This window comes from Mesoplodon bidens (assembly GCF_964165515.1).
Source record: "Mesoplodon bidens genome assembly, chromosome: 17".
Lineage (NCBI taxonomy): Eukaryota > Metazoa > Chordata > Mammalia > Artiodactyla > Ziphiidae > Mesoplodon > Mesoplodon bidens.
The window spans coordinates 58,108,654-58,125,172 of record NC_138174.1 but is presented as its reverse complement, the minus strand read 5'-3'; positions in this window follow the sequence as shown (position 1 = coordinate 58,125,172).

The window sequence follows — 16,519 nt, the reverse complement described above, 5'->3', positions numbered from 1 at the left end:
AAGCAAGTCACAATATATATATTTTTTCTTCAAATGGAGAACCATTTTCGGCAGAAAGCTGAATTTGCACCAGAACCTTAGGGTCTGACCTATGATTCTCCAACTAGGATTACTAACTGAAAGCCAGCTACTAAAGGTGCCCAGAAATGTAGGTTTTAGAACCCCCATGCTAGTATTCAATTATACAAAGTAAACTGTGGGACTGAGGGATACCAGTTAAATTATGAGCACAATTAATAATATTAAGATATTTTTATGTACTTGTGAAAGCTGTTTTTTTTCATTATCACAATAGAAATGTTTAATAATGAGGTATTTTTTAAAGGTGTATTTCAATAAGACTGTCTCTGCATATTAAAACCAATAAAAAGCAATTCAATGGAAGAAATTATCAGTCTCACCAATCTGACCATGTTAACTGAGTTGAGCCGAACTTATTCATCTTATTCTTAATTATCTGTTATGCAGTTACTTAAATACTTAAGGAACTATGTACATATGGATTCCCAGTTAATGCCGCTTGGTTACAGGCTTTTAATAACTGATGTTTGGACTTCTGAACTATTTGTATTAAGTGGGTGATGATCAGAATCAGGGCAACTATTTTAGATGTGTACAACGTTAAAAAGATGATTGTTGTATGTATGAAAACATAGGTATGTATAAGTATTTTCCTTTAGTCTCTACCACTTTTAGTATACTCATTTATTTTGGTATCCTTCTGCTATTAAAATTGACATTGAATCATTATTTATTCAAAAATAAATTATACAGAGACAATTTAGTCACATGTTATTCTTACAACTTAAAAATTCATCTATGGTCGTTTCTAGCACTACTGAAAAAAGATACCAGAACCAACATGTACAAACAAGAACTGATTCAAGAGTAATTATAATGGTAGTGAAGTTAGGATATCTATCAATATGTTGTACCTAACAATTTTTCCTCCATGAATTTCAGTGGAGCCTAGTAGGTCTTATCTGCTTTTAAATTTTGATCTTTTTAGATAAACATATAAATTTCTTGAGAAAGATCCTTAAGAATCTTAACCAATAACTTTTTTCATGGAACATATATGAAGAAAATTATGAAATTTTGTAAAATAAATATATATAAATATGCATTTAAAATATCTACTTCTAGATGGATTATTATAAATTCAGTTTTAAAAAAGTAGTTTGTGAGGATAAATAGAAGGGTATATTGAAAAAGTAAATTTAAAAACATACTTTCAAATATATTCATTTAAATGGTTACATTAAAAAAAATGGTCAGTAGTTTTCCAACTAATTTAGTGAGTGGAAGAAAAGAGTTACCACGAATTCTGTTGCCTTTTCTCATGTAAGTTCTTGGCTCAGGTAAGCATGAAAATGTGACTTTAAGTAGAATCCTCCTTGCAACACTAGATCAAGAAATGTATACTTGATTATACTGCTAGATCAAAGAGAAACGATTACTTGGCCATGTTCCCCATGTACCAGAACAAACAACTCCACTTCTTTTTGACATTGTTTATTGACTAATGATTCATCAGGATTAATCTGATATAACTACACCATATAGTGGGAACTGTACCCTTGAGGGGCTTATGTAATTAGTAAGTTATCAAACTAGATGAGATCATGAAAGCTTCCCTGAACTGAGGTGTTGACAAAAATTCTTTGTTTCATCAATCTGCTAACCCTTCTAGGCTCATCTGTGTACTTCCTTGGAAAATCTAGTTTTAGCAAGAACTCTGCTAAAACAGTTTAACCAGAGCCCTCCCACCCTCTGTATCTGATCACCCTCAACATCTGATCAGGTTTCTCATCCACCATCCCCCAGGGGATGGTCTGATCCCTGACCCTAGCCTGTCTTCAGCAAGAATTCTGTGAAGCTGATTTAGCCCTAATCCCCCTTACTCCTGATGTTTCCTCTTAGTACTTTTCCATTCACTGACCCCCTACTCACATCTTTGCTTATAAATTCCCACTTGCCCATGCTGTGGGCATTCAGGGTTGACCTCAATCTCTCTCCCCAACTGTAAAATTCCATTGCAGTGGTCCCTATACCAATTACAATGGTCCTGAATAAAGTCTACCTTAGCGTTTTAACAAATGTCATGGAACATATTTTTCCTGAACAGTGGTCTGCACTCGCTCAGTCTCATCACTGTGAACACCCACATTCCCAGTGTAAAGAAACTGAGATTGCAATCTGTGGCCATGGATCACATGATCTCTACTATATTCTTGATGTTCATGCTTCAAGGTAACAGCGTTGGGTGAAGACTATCTTGTCTCATAAGTCTGATTTCGAATCCAAACCCAAGACCACTGCTGCTGGTTAAGCAGAGAGTTACAAACCATTAAATACTAACGTATTGAGTATTTCCCAAGTGATGTGAGACACGACCAGGCACTATAAAAACATACGCAAAATAAAGAAAAAAGACTTTTGCTTCAAATAATTACAAGTAAGACACTTTATAATTTAATGTGGTGATAAGTGTTCTATTAGAATTGGAAACAGATGTGGCTGGGAAAGTGAAAAGGAAGAGCATTATGAAAAGATTCCTGGTGCAGGCACACTAACAGTGTGAGCAAAAATATAAGTGGTCCTTGCCTTCACGGAGCATAACGCAAATACGTCTGAATATAGGATAGATACGTGGGAAACTTTCAGCTTCTTAAGCTACAACTACATCCAAGTGGAATCTCCGGAATTACCTCATTTATCATGCCAAGGAGTGCAAATTTTATTCATTTTAAAATTTTTGCTTAACTTTCAAAGTGTCACTTAACCAACTGTCCATACACTCATCTGTCTAGAATCCCTAGTGAATATCCCAATATCTGAATATTTTCTGAAATATTTTCCTGAATTATAGTGGTAACACTAATATATAAATGTATAATCCTTAAGCTTCAAAACTCAGAATATAATAAGATGGTTTCTCAAAATCCATCACATCATAAATGATGTGATTTCTATAGGGTAAAGAATGTGCTAAGTATCAGGAAAATAAAAATAGAGGGGGAAGCTTCTCTTAAACTGTTCAGCCAGGAATTCAGATGAGAGGAAATGGAAACCATATTTCTACTATTGTCTAATTATTTTATTATTTTATCCTTAAAATTTACAGTGATTTTCCCCTTCATGGATGGTAGAATATTATGCTGCCCAAGCCTCAGCCTCAGGAATATCTAAAACACTTAAAATATCAAGTCCATTAAAAAGATAAGGCAGTTCCTAAATAGACATTTCTCCAAAGAAGATATACAGACTGCCAACAAACACATGAAAGAATGCTCAACATCATTAATCATTAGAGAAATGCAAATCAAAACTACAATGAGGTATCATTTCACACCAGTCAGAATGACCATCATCAAAAAATCTAGAAACAATAAATGCTGGAGAGGGTGTGGAGAAAAGGGAACCCTCTTGCACTGCTGGTGGGAATGTAAATTGCTACAGCCACTATGGAGAACAGTATGGAGGTTCCTTAAAAAACTACAAATAGAACTACCATATGACCCAGCAATCCCACTACTGGGCATATACCCTGAGAAAACCATAATTCAAAAAGAGTCATGTACCACAATGTTCACTGCAGCTCTATTTACAGTAGCCAGGACATGGAAGCAACCTAAGTGTCCATCGACAGATGAATGTACAGAGAAGATGTGGCACATATATACAACGGAATGTTACTCAGCCATAAACAGAAACGAAATTGAGTTATCTGTAGTGAGGTGGATGGACCTAGAGTCTGTCATACAGAGTGAAATAAGTCAGAAAGAGAAAAACAAATACCGTATGCTAACACATATATTTGGAATCTAAGAAAAAAAAAAAAAAGGTCATGAAGAACCTAGGGGTAAGACGGGAATAAAGACACAGACCTACTAGAGAATGGACTTGAGGACATGGGGAGGGGAAGGGTAAGCTGTGACAAAGTGAGAGAATGGCATGGACATATATACACTACCAAACGTAAAATAGATAGCTAGTGGGAAGCAGCCGCATAGCACAGGGAGATCAGCTTGGTGCTTTGTGACCACCTAGAGGGGTGGGATAGGGAGGGTGGGAGGGAGGGAGATGCAAGAGGGAAGAGATATGGGGACATATGTATATGTATAACTGATTCACTTTGTTATAAAGCAGAAACTAACACACCATTCTAAAGCAATTATACTCCAATAAAGATGTTAAAAAAACAAAAAAAAAACTATGATGTTAAATTGCACATTCCCCAACCAAGAAGCTAAAATAAATAATTTTCTTGTTAACACATATATGTGAAAATTATTTGGTTATTTAAAATGTAGAAAACTGTACATAGCATAAAAAAGCAAATTCTACATGTAAACAAGGAAAGCAATGTAAAATTTTACAAGCATAAAAGCAGTAGAAAAAGTAATACCTCAGATTTAACTTCTCTAGTTAATTATATGTGATTTTATTAACTTCAAAAAATTAATTCCTGAACCCCTGCCCATGTTTATTTCACAATTATAGTTAATATCAGTTTAGTATGAAAAATTATCAAACATAAATACTGAAGTATATTAACACATAAAAGCTTACAGAGCCATACAGTGAACTTTGGAAATGCAAAAGTCACTATACCATTAGTATCAACTTTGAACTACGGAGTAGTCTGAGATTCCATGCATAGCTCAATTATTCATATGAAAGTCTATGCTATTGAGAGAAATAAATGCCTCATTGTACCATTTTAGAATTGTTTTTAAGCAGTCTCTGAAACCATCCACTTGCTAAGAAAGAAATAAAAGTCAAATGCAAAAGATACCGTAATGTATTCATGTCCTTCAGCACTGAGCAGATAAATCATTGTATTCAAATAAAATTCTTGACTTTTTTTTTTTCTTGCTCCTATGTTCAAGTGATATGCTAAGGCTATACGAATTCTCAGAGAACACTCTGTCTCTCCATTTTCTTTCTTTTTTTTTTTTCCTTTCAGGATGAAGAATGAAACTAATGGGAAGAATGCAACCTAAAATGAAACCTCAACGGATAATTCATTGAAAAATGATGCAGGACATGGACTATTTGGCAGAGAATTTTCACATGTCTTGTTATTTCTATCCACAAAATCCTGTGAGATTTTTCTCCTTTTCATACAGAATGTTCACAGCACTAACTATAAACTTAAGGAAGGCTGAGACATTTTGTAACTTTCCTATTACTGCAGAAATGTTGTTTTCCTCTAAATTGGCTTAACAGTGATAGCCCAGGGACCAGTTTGAGGTATCCAAAAAAAATTTAACTAGGGCTGGTATCACCTACAGTGTTAGGCTAAGACAGAATTATTTCCTGTTGTGGAAGGAGTCAGGGGTACCTTATCACAGTAATGCTAGTGCTATTATGTTTTAAGAAACAGTGTGAAAATTCCCAGTAACAGGAAGAATATGTGTTCTGTGCACGTACATAAAACTAGAATGAATTATCGAATGAACTATCTCCAGAAAAATAATAATAAAATAAAAATTAAAAAATAAAATTAATCCTCACTTTGCAATATGTATTCCTTTTTAAGTAACTAGTGTGGAAATTAATAAAGCTTTATGTGTCGTATGGGAGACTGAATTGGTGTTGACAGCATAAACAGTGGGCCAAGCAACCACCTTTCTCTTCGGTTTAGAAACAGTAAGATCTCTTTTACCACCTGGTCAATGTCTGAGAAAGCCACCTTTGCAAAACAAACCAGCTAAAGAGATTTTTCCCCCCTTCTTTGGGGAATAGTTGAAATCACTGGTGAAGAAGATACACCAGATAGAGGATATTCAAAAAGGTTGCAGGAACAAAGAAAGGATTTTAGGTACATTAATACTATCTTTGACATGTGTTCATTTTATATTTGCATTAGAGTCATAATTTTACCTTTTTTGAAAATTTTACTTTAACAGTTTTGTACATCATCTTCAAGTTGCCAACATGGACTCACCTGAGATAGCCAATAAAATACATTTTCATAGAAGTATACACTTCACGGGCTGCTTAAATTCATGCACGTCTTTTCCTACCTTCCAGAGTAAATCCTAATTGTTGTTGTTTTTTAATCTTTTCCTACCTGGGGTGCCATATTTGAGAATGATTCTCATTTAGTCAGTTCTGGCAAGGAGACTATTAAGGAACACAAATTGACTTTCCTTTTTTTGTGGAACCAGTGCCCTACACAAAGCCCTCTCGAGAAAACTGGTCAGTATCTGGCTTCTAGGGATTTAGGTTCAGTGGAAAAACCACTGGCAGACCAGGGACCTTAGCAGATTTTTGAAACCTCAATAAGAGGTGAATTTACCCACACTTATAGGAGACAGAGGTAAAATCTGATGGAGGAAGTGTCTTGAGCTTATTTTTCTAGCATCAGAATAGAAGTGGTAATCAGAGAATCTCTGAAAAATCTATCCTAAGATACCATGTGAATACTGACAAACAGGAGTTATCTGGTCTTAGTTTGCTCAATAATATATGTTAAAAAATTATATAGTATTAAAATAATTAAAGAACATGGCCATTAGACTGAGGGGGCTTTAATGTCTTAGTAGTCTATGTAAGTAAACCAAAACATAACCCTATGATGCCTCAAGGTTAAGAAATCGAAACCTAAGGACAACCAATCACAAATAGCAAAGGAGCCTTTCCCAAATAATGCAACCACTTAAGCTACAGCCAATCAAGTTATTTCCGGCTTTGCTTCTACTTCTCTGTAAAAGTCCTGCCCCAAGCTCCTGTCTGTGGAGTCCTACCCACTTCCAGCTTGGTGCTGCCTGACTTAATTTTTGCTCAAATAAACTCTTAATTTTTTTAATATGCTTCAGTTTATCTCTTAACAGTCATGATTAATACTTTAGCTATACTTATGAAAATAAATAGACCAAACCTAATGAGGACAGCTCTCTGTGATTATGAATAATTTTTGGAGATTAATTATGATCACACAGGAGTAGACTATCAGAATAATTAGAGGGACCTGGGCATAGACTAAAGTGATTGCTGTTTTCTTCCCTTCAGTGCTATACTGGCTGTACCTTTAATTGATTTTCTATGTACTGAGCTATCTTACAGCTCAGTACAAGCAGAGGTTAACAGGTAGATATTTATCTGTTGTAGACATCAATGATTTCTGTCCAGTGAGAAAGAAAACTCCAAAGGTCATTGCTTATTGCTCTGTTGTTATTTAATCAGTTTTGCATCTCCTCTCACATTCTTTTCCTAAAACTCTACTATTAAATGGTCTAAAAATACCTAACTGCTTAAATGTTCTTAAAACTGGTTTTAACATCCTCCTTAATTAATCAAATCTGTGACTCATGAAAACTACAGGTTAACATACATTATATAACAAATATTTGAAAATAGTCAACACAATTTTGGAAAAAAAATATGGTGAGAAGCATGTACTTCTAAATATAAAAATACACTGTAGGCAGTATGGTTCTGAAATAAAAATAAAATGCTCATAAGAATAGACTAAAATATCCGGCACAAAGTATGTGAATTTTTTTATTATCAATATAACTTTCTATTATATTAGAGATTGACTCTTTGAATAAAGATGATGAAACGATTTATTTATATCATATATGAATAAACATAAAATAAATGAACATTTAAATGGGAAAAATAATTGATATAAATTATTAATGAAAATTTTAAATGTAGGCATTTAAATTTCCATATAGTAAAAAAAAAAGGAAAAAATTAAATTGGATAAAAATATTCAAGACATATATGGGAGATAATTCTATTTTATGAGGTCAACTTAAATTCAAATGGCTAAAAATTAACAACCTATATAGAAAATAAAGCTGAGTGAAGGAAGAATATGAGGTCAGAAGTGTACATATTAAAATTTTTTATTTTAGGCTTTTATTTAGCTAAATGAACGTAAAATAAAACAAATATCTTGTAGGGTTTTCAAAAATATAGTTCCTTTTCAAATTCTGGGCAACAGGGTGGGTTAAAGAGCCACTCCATGCATGACTGCCTCAACTACTTCTTGTGAAAATGGAATTGGGCCTGTGGTTCCCGCAGCACAATTTGTAACTCTTTTAAAGAGTATTCATTTTATTTGACCGAATGTTATATTTAGTAATTTATCTGGAGGACTTAATTAGAAATGCACATCAAGATTAAGTATAAAAATACTTTGTAGGATTCTTATAATAAAAAAGAATCAATTAAAAAAGTTACTGATTAAACAAATAATGTTAATACATTAAAATTCATCAGAATAATCTTGTAAAACATTTTACTACACAGGGATAGAGAAACATTGCATAAATTGAAGAAATAACAGTGATTATAAATTAGTATATAAAGTATAATATATATGTATAAATATCCATGTACAGTATTTATTAGTATATTCTATATCATACCAACTGTTAGCTTTATTGGATAGTACTTTTCACAAATAAATAGGTGGATAAATAGTAGTTTTCATATATATATATGAATATATATATATACATGCAAAGGTAAAAATACAAAAGATGGGAAATACCACCCTGAAGAACTGTTTTGTAATTTCTTATAAAATTAATTCCTCTTGCAGGTAATTATATAACATAAATGAAAATGAATATCCACAAAGACTTGTGCTTCAATGTTTATAACAACTTTTTTATAATAGCAAAACTCTGGAAACAACTCAAAGCTCATCAGCAGATGAATGGATAAAAAGAAACTGCAGGAGGACCTTCAAGATGGCAGAGGAGTAGGACATGGAGATCACCTTCCTCCCCACAGATACATCAGAAATACATCTACAGGTGGAGCAACCCCTATAGAAAACCCACTGAACGCTGGAAGAAGACCTCAGACTTCCCAAAAGGCAAGAAAATTGCCACGTACCTGGGAAGGGCAAAAAAAAGAAAAAAGAAAAAACAGAGACAAAAGAATAGGGACGGGACCTGCACCTCTGGGAGGGAGCCGTGAAGGAGGAAAAGTTTCCACACACTAGGAAGACCCTTCAATGGCAGAGATGGAGGGTGGCAGTGGGGGAAGCTTTGGAGCCACGGAGGAGAGCGCAGCAACAGGTGTGCAGAGGGCAAAGCAGAGACATTCCTCTATGGAGGATCCGTGCTGACCAGCATTCACCAGCCTGGGAGGCTTCTCAGCTCACCCACTGGGATGGGTGGGGGCTGGGAGCTGAGGCTCGGGCTTAGGAGGTCAGATCCTAGGGAGAGGACTGGGGTTGGCTGCGTGAACACAGCCTGAAGGGGGCTAGTGTGCCACAGCTAGCCAGGAGGGAGTCCAGAGAAAACTCTGGACCTTCCTAAGAGGCAGGAGACCACTGTTTCAGGGTGCACGAGGAGAGGGGATCCCTTCCCTGTCTGCCCACAGAAGGTAGAGCACCGTCTAAACGAACTCCAGAGATGGGGATGAGCCACGGCTATCAGCACAGACACCAGAGACAGGCATGAAAGGCTAACACAGCTGCTGCAGCCATCAAGAATCCCCGTGATCCAGGGACAACTTCCCTGGGAAAACACATGGCGCATCTCAGGATGCTGCAATGTCACGCTGGCCTCTGCTGCTGAAGGCTGGCCCCGCATTCCAATTATAACTACCATGTCCCTCCCTCCCCTGGCCTCAGTGAATCAGAGCCCCCTAATCAGCCACTGCTTTAACCCCATCCTGTCTGGGCGGAACAGAAGCCTGAGGGCGACCTACATGCAGAGGTGGGGCCAAAACCAAAGTTGAACCCCAGGTGCTGTGCGAACAAAGAAGAGGAAGGGAAATCTCTCCGTGCAGCCTCAAGAGCAGCGGATTAAATCCCCACAATCAACTTGAGGTATCCTGCAACTGTGGAATACCTGAATAGACAACGAATCATCCCAAATTGAGGCGGTAGACTTCAGGAGCAACAGTAGACCTGGGGTTTGCTGTCTATGACTGACTTGTTTTTGACCTTTATGTTTATATTAGTGTAGTTTTTAGCACTTGTTATAATTGGTGGATTTGTTTATTGATTTGGTGGCTCTCTTCCTTTTCAAAATTTTTTATTTTAATAATTTTTTAAATTTTTTATTTTAATTATATTATTTTATTTTACTTTTTTAATTACTTTTTGTTGTTGTTGTTGCGGTATGCGGGCCTCTCACTGCTGTGGCCTCTCCTGCCGCGGAGCACAGGCTCCGGACGCGCAGGCCCAGCGGCCATGGCCCATGGGCCCAGCCACTCGGCGGCACGTGGGATCCTCCCAGACCGGGGCACGAACCCGCGTCCCCTGCATAGGCAGGTGGACTCCCAACCACTGCGCCACCAGGGAAGCCCTAATTACTTTATTTATTGTTTTTTTCTTTCTTTTTTTCTCCCATTTCTTCTGAGCCCTGTGGCTGACAGGGTCTTGGTGTTCTGGCCTGGTGTCAGGTCTGAGCCTCTGAGGTGGGAGAGCCAAGTTCAGGACACTGGCCCACTAGAGACCTCCTGACCCCACGTAATAACAATCAGCAAGAGCTCTCCAAGAGATCTCTGTCTCAACGCTAAGACGCAGCTCCACCCAACAGCCAGCAAGCTCCAGTACTGGACACACCATGCCAAACAACTAGCAGGAGAGGAAAACAACTCCACCCATTAGCAGAGAGGCTGCCTAAAATCATAAGTTCACAGACACCCCAAAACACACCACTGGACGTGGCCCTATGCACCAGAAAGACAAGATCCAGCCCACCCACCAGAACACAGGCACCAGTCTCTCCAACAGGAAGCCTACACAACCCACTGAACCAACCTTACCCACTGGGGACAGACACCAAAAACAATGGGAACTATAAACCCACAGCCTGCAAAAAGGAAACCCCGAACACAGTAATTTAAGCAAAATGAGAAGACAGAGAAATACACAGCAGATGAAGGTGTAAGGGAAAATACCACCAGACCAAACACATGAAGAGGAAATAGGCAGCCTACCTGAAAGAGAATTCAGTGTAATGATAGTAAAGATGATCCAAAATCTTGGAAAGAGAATGGAGAAAATACAAGAAACGTTTAACAAAGACCAAGAAGAACTAAAGTGCAACAATGATAAACAACAGAATAAATGAAATTAAAAATTCTCTAGAAAGAATCAATAGCAGAATAACTGAGGCAGAAGAATGGATAAGTGACCTGGAAGATAAAATAGTGGAAATAACTAATGCAGAGCAGAATAAAGAAAAAAGAATGAAAAGAATTGAGGATAGTCTGAGAGACATCTGGGACAACATTAAATGCACCAAAATTGTAATTACAGGGGTCCCAGAAGAAGAAAAGAAAATGAAAGGGTCTGAGAAAATATTTGAAGAGATTATAGTAGAAAACTTCCCTAACATGGGAAAGGAAATAGTCAATCAAGTCCAGGAAGCTCAGAGAGGCCATACAGAATAAATCCAAGGAGAAACACACCAAGACAGATTCATCAAAGTATCAAAAAATAAATACAAAGAAAAAATATTAAAAGCAGCAAGGAAAAAGCAACAAATAACATACAAGGGAATCCCCATAAGGTTAACAGCTGACCTTTCAGCAGAAACTCTGTAAGCCAGAAGGGTGTGCCAGGACATATTTAAAGAGATGAAAAGGAAAAACCTACAACCAAGACTACTCTACCCAGAAAGGATCTTATTCAGATTCAACAGAGAAATTAAAACCTTTACAGACAAGCAAAATCTAAGAGAATTCAGCACCACCAAACCAGATTTACAACAAATGCTAAAGGAACTTGTCTAGGCAGGAAACACAAGAGAAGGAAAAGACCTACACTAACAAACCAAAAACAATTAAGAAAATGATAATAGGAACATACATATGGGGAGAGATATGGGGATATATGTATATGTATAGCTGATTCACTGTTATAAAGCAGAAACTAACACACCATTGTAAAGCAATTATACTCCAATAAAGATGTTAAAAAAAACCCAAAACTAAAAGCTGGTTCTTTGAGAAAATAAACAAAATTGATAAACCATTAGCCAGACTCATCAAGAAAACAAGGGACAACTCAAATCAATAGAATTAGAAATGAAAATGGAGATGTAACAACTGACACTGCAGAAATACAAAGGATAATGAGAGATTACTACAAGCAACTCTATGCCAATAAAATGGACAACCTGGAAAAAATGGACAAATTCATAGAAAAGCACAATCTTCTAAGACTGAACCAGGAAGAAATAGAAAAAATAAACAGACCAATCACAAGCAATGAAATTGAAACTGTGCTTAAAAATTTTCCAACAAACACAAGATCAGGACCAGATGGCTTCACAGGCGAATTCTATCAAACATTTAGAGAAGAGCTAACACCTATCTTTCTCAGACTCTTCCAAAATATAGCAGAGGGAGGAACACTCCCAAACTCATTCTACGAGGCCACCAACATCCTGATACCAAAACCAGACAAAGATGTCACAAAGAAAGAAAACTAGAGGCCAGTATCACTGATGAACATAGATGCAAAAATCCTCAACAAAATACTAGCAAGCAGAATCCAGCAGCACATTAAAAGGATCATACACCATGGGCACTTCCCTGGTGGTGAAGCTGTTGAGAATCAGCCTGTCAATGCAAGGGACATGGGTTCAGTCCCTGGTCCAGGAAGATCCCACATGCTGCGGAGCAACTAAGCCCGTGCACCACAACTACTGAGCGTGTGCTCCAGAGCCAGCAAACTGCAACTACTGAGCCTGTGTGCTGCAACTACTGAAGCCCACGGTGCCTAGAGCCTGTGCTCTGCAACAAGAGAAGCCACCGCAATGAGAAGCCCGCGCACTGCAATGAAGAGTAGTCCTGCTCGCCGCAACTAGAGAAAGCCTGTGTGTGGCAACAAATACCCAATGCAGCCTCCGCCAAAAATTAATTAATTAATTAATTAATTAAGAAAAAAAGAGAAAAAGAATTCACCTGTGAAGCCATCTGGTACTGGACTTAAAAAAAAAAAAAAAGATCATGCACCATGATCACGTGGGGTTTATCCCAAGAATGCAAGGATTCTTCAATGTATGCAAATTAATCAATGTGATATACCATATTAACAAATTGAAGGATAAAAACCATACGATAATCTCAATAGATGCAGAAAAAGCTTCTGACAAAATTCAACACCCATTTATCATAAAAACCCTCTGGAAAGTAGGCAGAGAGAGAACTTACCTTAACATAATAAAGGCCATGTATGACACACCCACAGTGAACATTGTTTTTTGTTGTTGTTTGTTTTTTTTTTTGCTGTATGCGGGCCTCTCACTGTTGTGGCCTCTCCCTTGCGGAGCACAGGCTCCGGACGCGCAGGCTCAGCGGCCGTGGCTCACGGGCCTAGCTGCTCCGCAGCATGTGGGATCTTCCCGGAGCGGGGCACGAACCTGCGTCCCCTGCATCGGCAGGTGGACTCTCAACCACTGCGCCACCAGGGAAGTCCGCAAATATTGTTCTTAATAGTGAAAATCTGAAACCATTTCCACTAAGATCAGGAACAAGACAAGGTTGCCCACTGTCACCACTATTATTCAACATAGTTTTGGAAGTTTTAGCCACAGCAATCAGAGAAGAAAACAAAATAAAAGGAATCCAAATCAAAACAGAAGATCTAAAGCTGTTTGCAGAGGACATGACACTATACTTAGACAATCCTAAAGATGCTACCAGAAAACTACTAGAGCTAATCAATGAATTTGGTAAAGTAACAGGATACAAAATTAAAGTACAAATATCTCTTGCATTCCTATACAGTAATGAAAAACCTGAAAGAGAAAAGCAATCTTCAGAAAGAAAAGAGGAGCTGGAGCAATCAGGCTTGCTGACTTCAGATTATACTACAAATCTACAGTAATGAAGACAGTATGGTACTGGCACGAGAACAGAAATATAGATCAATGGAACAGGATAGATAGCCCAGAGATAAACCCACTCACATACAGTCACCTTATCTTTGATAAAGGAGGCAAGAATATACAATGGAGAAATGACAGCCCCTTCAATAAGTCTTGCTGGGAAAACTGGACAGCTACATGTAAAGAATGAAATTAGAACACTTCCTAACACCATACACAAAAATAAACTCAAAATGGATTAAAGACCTTAATGTAAGGCCAGACACTATAAACCTCTTAGAGGAAAACATAGGCAGAACACTCTATGACATAAATCACAAGATCCTTTTTGACCCATCTTCTAGAGAAATGGATATAAAAACAAAAATAAACAAATGGGACCTAATGAAACTTAAAAGCCTTTTCAGAGCAAAGGAAACCATAAACAAGACAAAAAGACAACCCTCAGAATAGGAAAAAATATTTGCCAACGACGCAACGGACAAAGGATTTATCTCCAAAATATACAAGCAGCTCATGCAGCTCAATATGAAAAAAACAAACAACCCAATCCAAAAATGGGCAGAAGACCTAAATAGACATTTCTCCAAAGAAGATACACAGATTGCCAACAAACACAGGAAAGGATGCTCAACATCACTAATCATTAGAGAAATGCAAATCAAAACTACAGTGAGGTATCATCTCACACCGGTCAGAATGGCCATCATCAAAAAATCTACAAACAATAAATGCTGAAGAGGGTGTGGAGAAAAAGGAACCCTCTTGCACTGTTGGTGGGAATGTAAATTGCTACAGCCACTATGGAGAACAGTATGGAGGTTCCTTAAAAATCTAAAAATAGAACTACCATACCACCCAGCAATCCCACTACTGGGCATATACCCTGAGAAAACCATAATTCAAAAAGAGTCATGTACCACAATGTTCATTGTAGCTCTATTTACAATAGGCAGGACACGGAAGCAACCTATGTGTCCATCAACAGATAAATGGATAAAGAAGATGTGACACATATATACAATGGAATATTACTCAGCCATAAAAAGAAACGAAATTGAGTTATTTGTAGTGAGGTGGATGGACCTAGAGTCTGTCATACAGAGTGAAGTAACCCAGAAAGAGAAAAACAAATACTGTATGCTAACACATATATATGGAATTAAAAAAAAAATCCTTCTGAAGAACCTAGGGGCAGGACAGGAATAAAGATGCAGACGTAGAGAATGGACTTGAGGAAACAGCGAGGGGGAAGGGTAAGCTGGGACACAGTGAGAGAGTGGCATAGACATATATATACTACCGAATGTAAAATAGATAGCTAGTGGGAAGCAGCTGCATAGCACAGGGAGATCAGCTTGGTGCTTTTTGACCACCTAGATGGGTGGGATATGGAGGATGAGAGAGAGACGCAAGAGGGAGGGGATATGGGGATATACGTATATGTTTAGCTGATTCACTTTGTTATAAAGCAGAAACTAACACACTATTGTAAAGCAATTATACTATAATAAAGATTAAAAAAAAAAGAATTAAAGGGCCTAAATTCCTGGCTCTTTTGGCTTCTCTTCTCTCCTTATTCAAACCCTGTAATTCCTCACTGCCTTGGCAGGTTCCCAAAACATTTGAATACGTTTTCAAAAATATCTTGTCCAGATTTTCTAGTGTAAGTGCTGGTCAAAAACAACCTAATCTGCCATTTCAGGAAACAGACTGTTCGTAGTACAGTGTAACATTTGAAGAATGGGTTTTGGCAGCTAGGATATCTGAGATTGAGTCCTGGCTCTCTTATATAGAAACAGCTATAACATAATATTCAAGAGAAGTGTTGAAGCCAGATTGCCTAGGACTGAATCCTGAACCTCTAAATTGTGTGACCTTGGACAAGTTTCATAATGTATCTTTGCAATATGACTTCATATATAAATTAGGAATGATATTAATTCCTACCTATATCACTGTTGTGAAAATTAACACGTTTAAGCAATTAAAACATTGTCTGGCATAAATACAGCACTCAGTAATGTTAGATTTTTATTTCTCCATATTCTCTTGGCAAAATGAAGATAATATAATCTATTAATAGGGTTGTTTTTAAAAATGGAGGCTTTAATATAAAAATTTATTTTCCTAGTGCTTAGTACACAATAAATACTGTTATATATTAATATGTAAATAATACCTGAATGAACAATATATAGTAAATGAATGAATTAAGAAATGGTTTTCCCTCTTATAGTTTTCCTTTAACTCCCTTGTGTTTTAGTAGATTGCCTTGCCAAGTTCAGAGTTAAATAAGGACTGATGGATGCACAGATATTTGTTTTTGAGATGATTAGATGTCACGAAAATCAAATTAGAAACAATCTAGAAACAATCAGAATTGAGTGGTCTTTCTCTGCACATTGGAAGGCACATATCTATAACCACATGATCTAAACAAAAATTGTGTTTGTTATTCAAGTCAAAGGTCAGAGACCAAGAGGCAATTATAATATTTTTAAAGAAATTATTTGAAAGAACTTTCAAATTTTTATGCACTTAATCATTTTTATTATTTCTCTTAATAGTTGGAAATGTTACTTTTAAGTAAAAAGTAATGAAGTTTTCAGTAGTCATGATTAGAGTTTACTTGATAAAACAATTTGGTTATACATTTTTCTGTCTGGCTTCACAAGAATACTAAATAA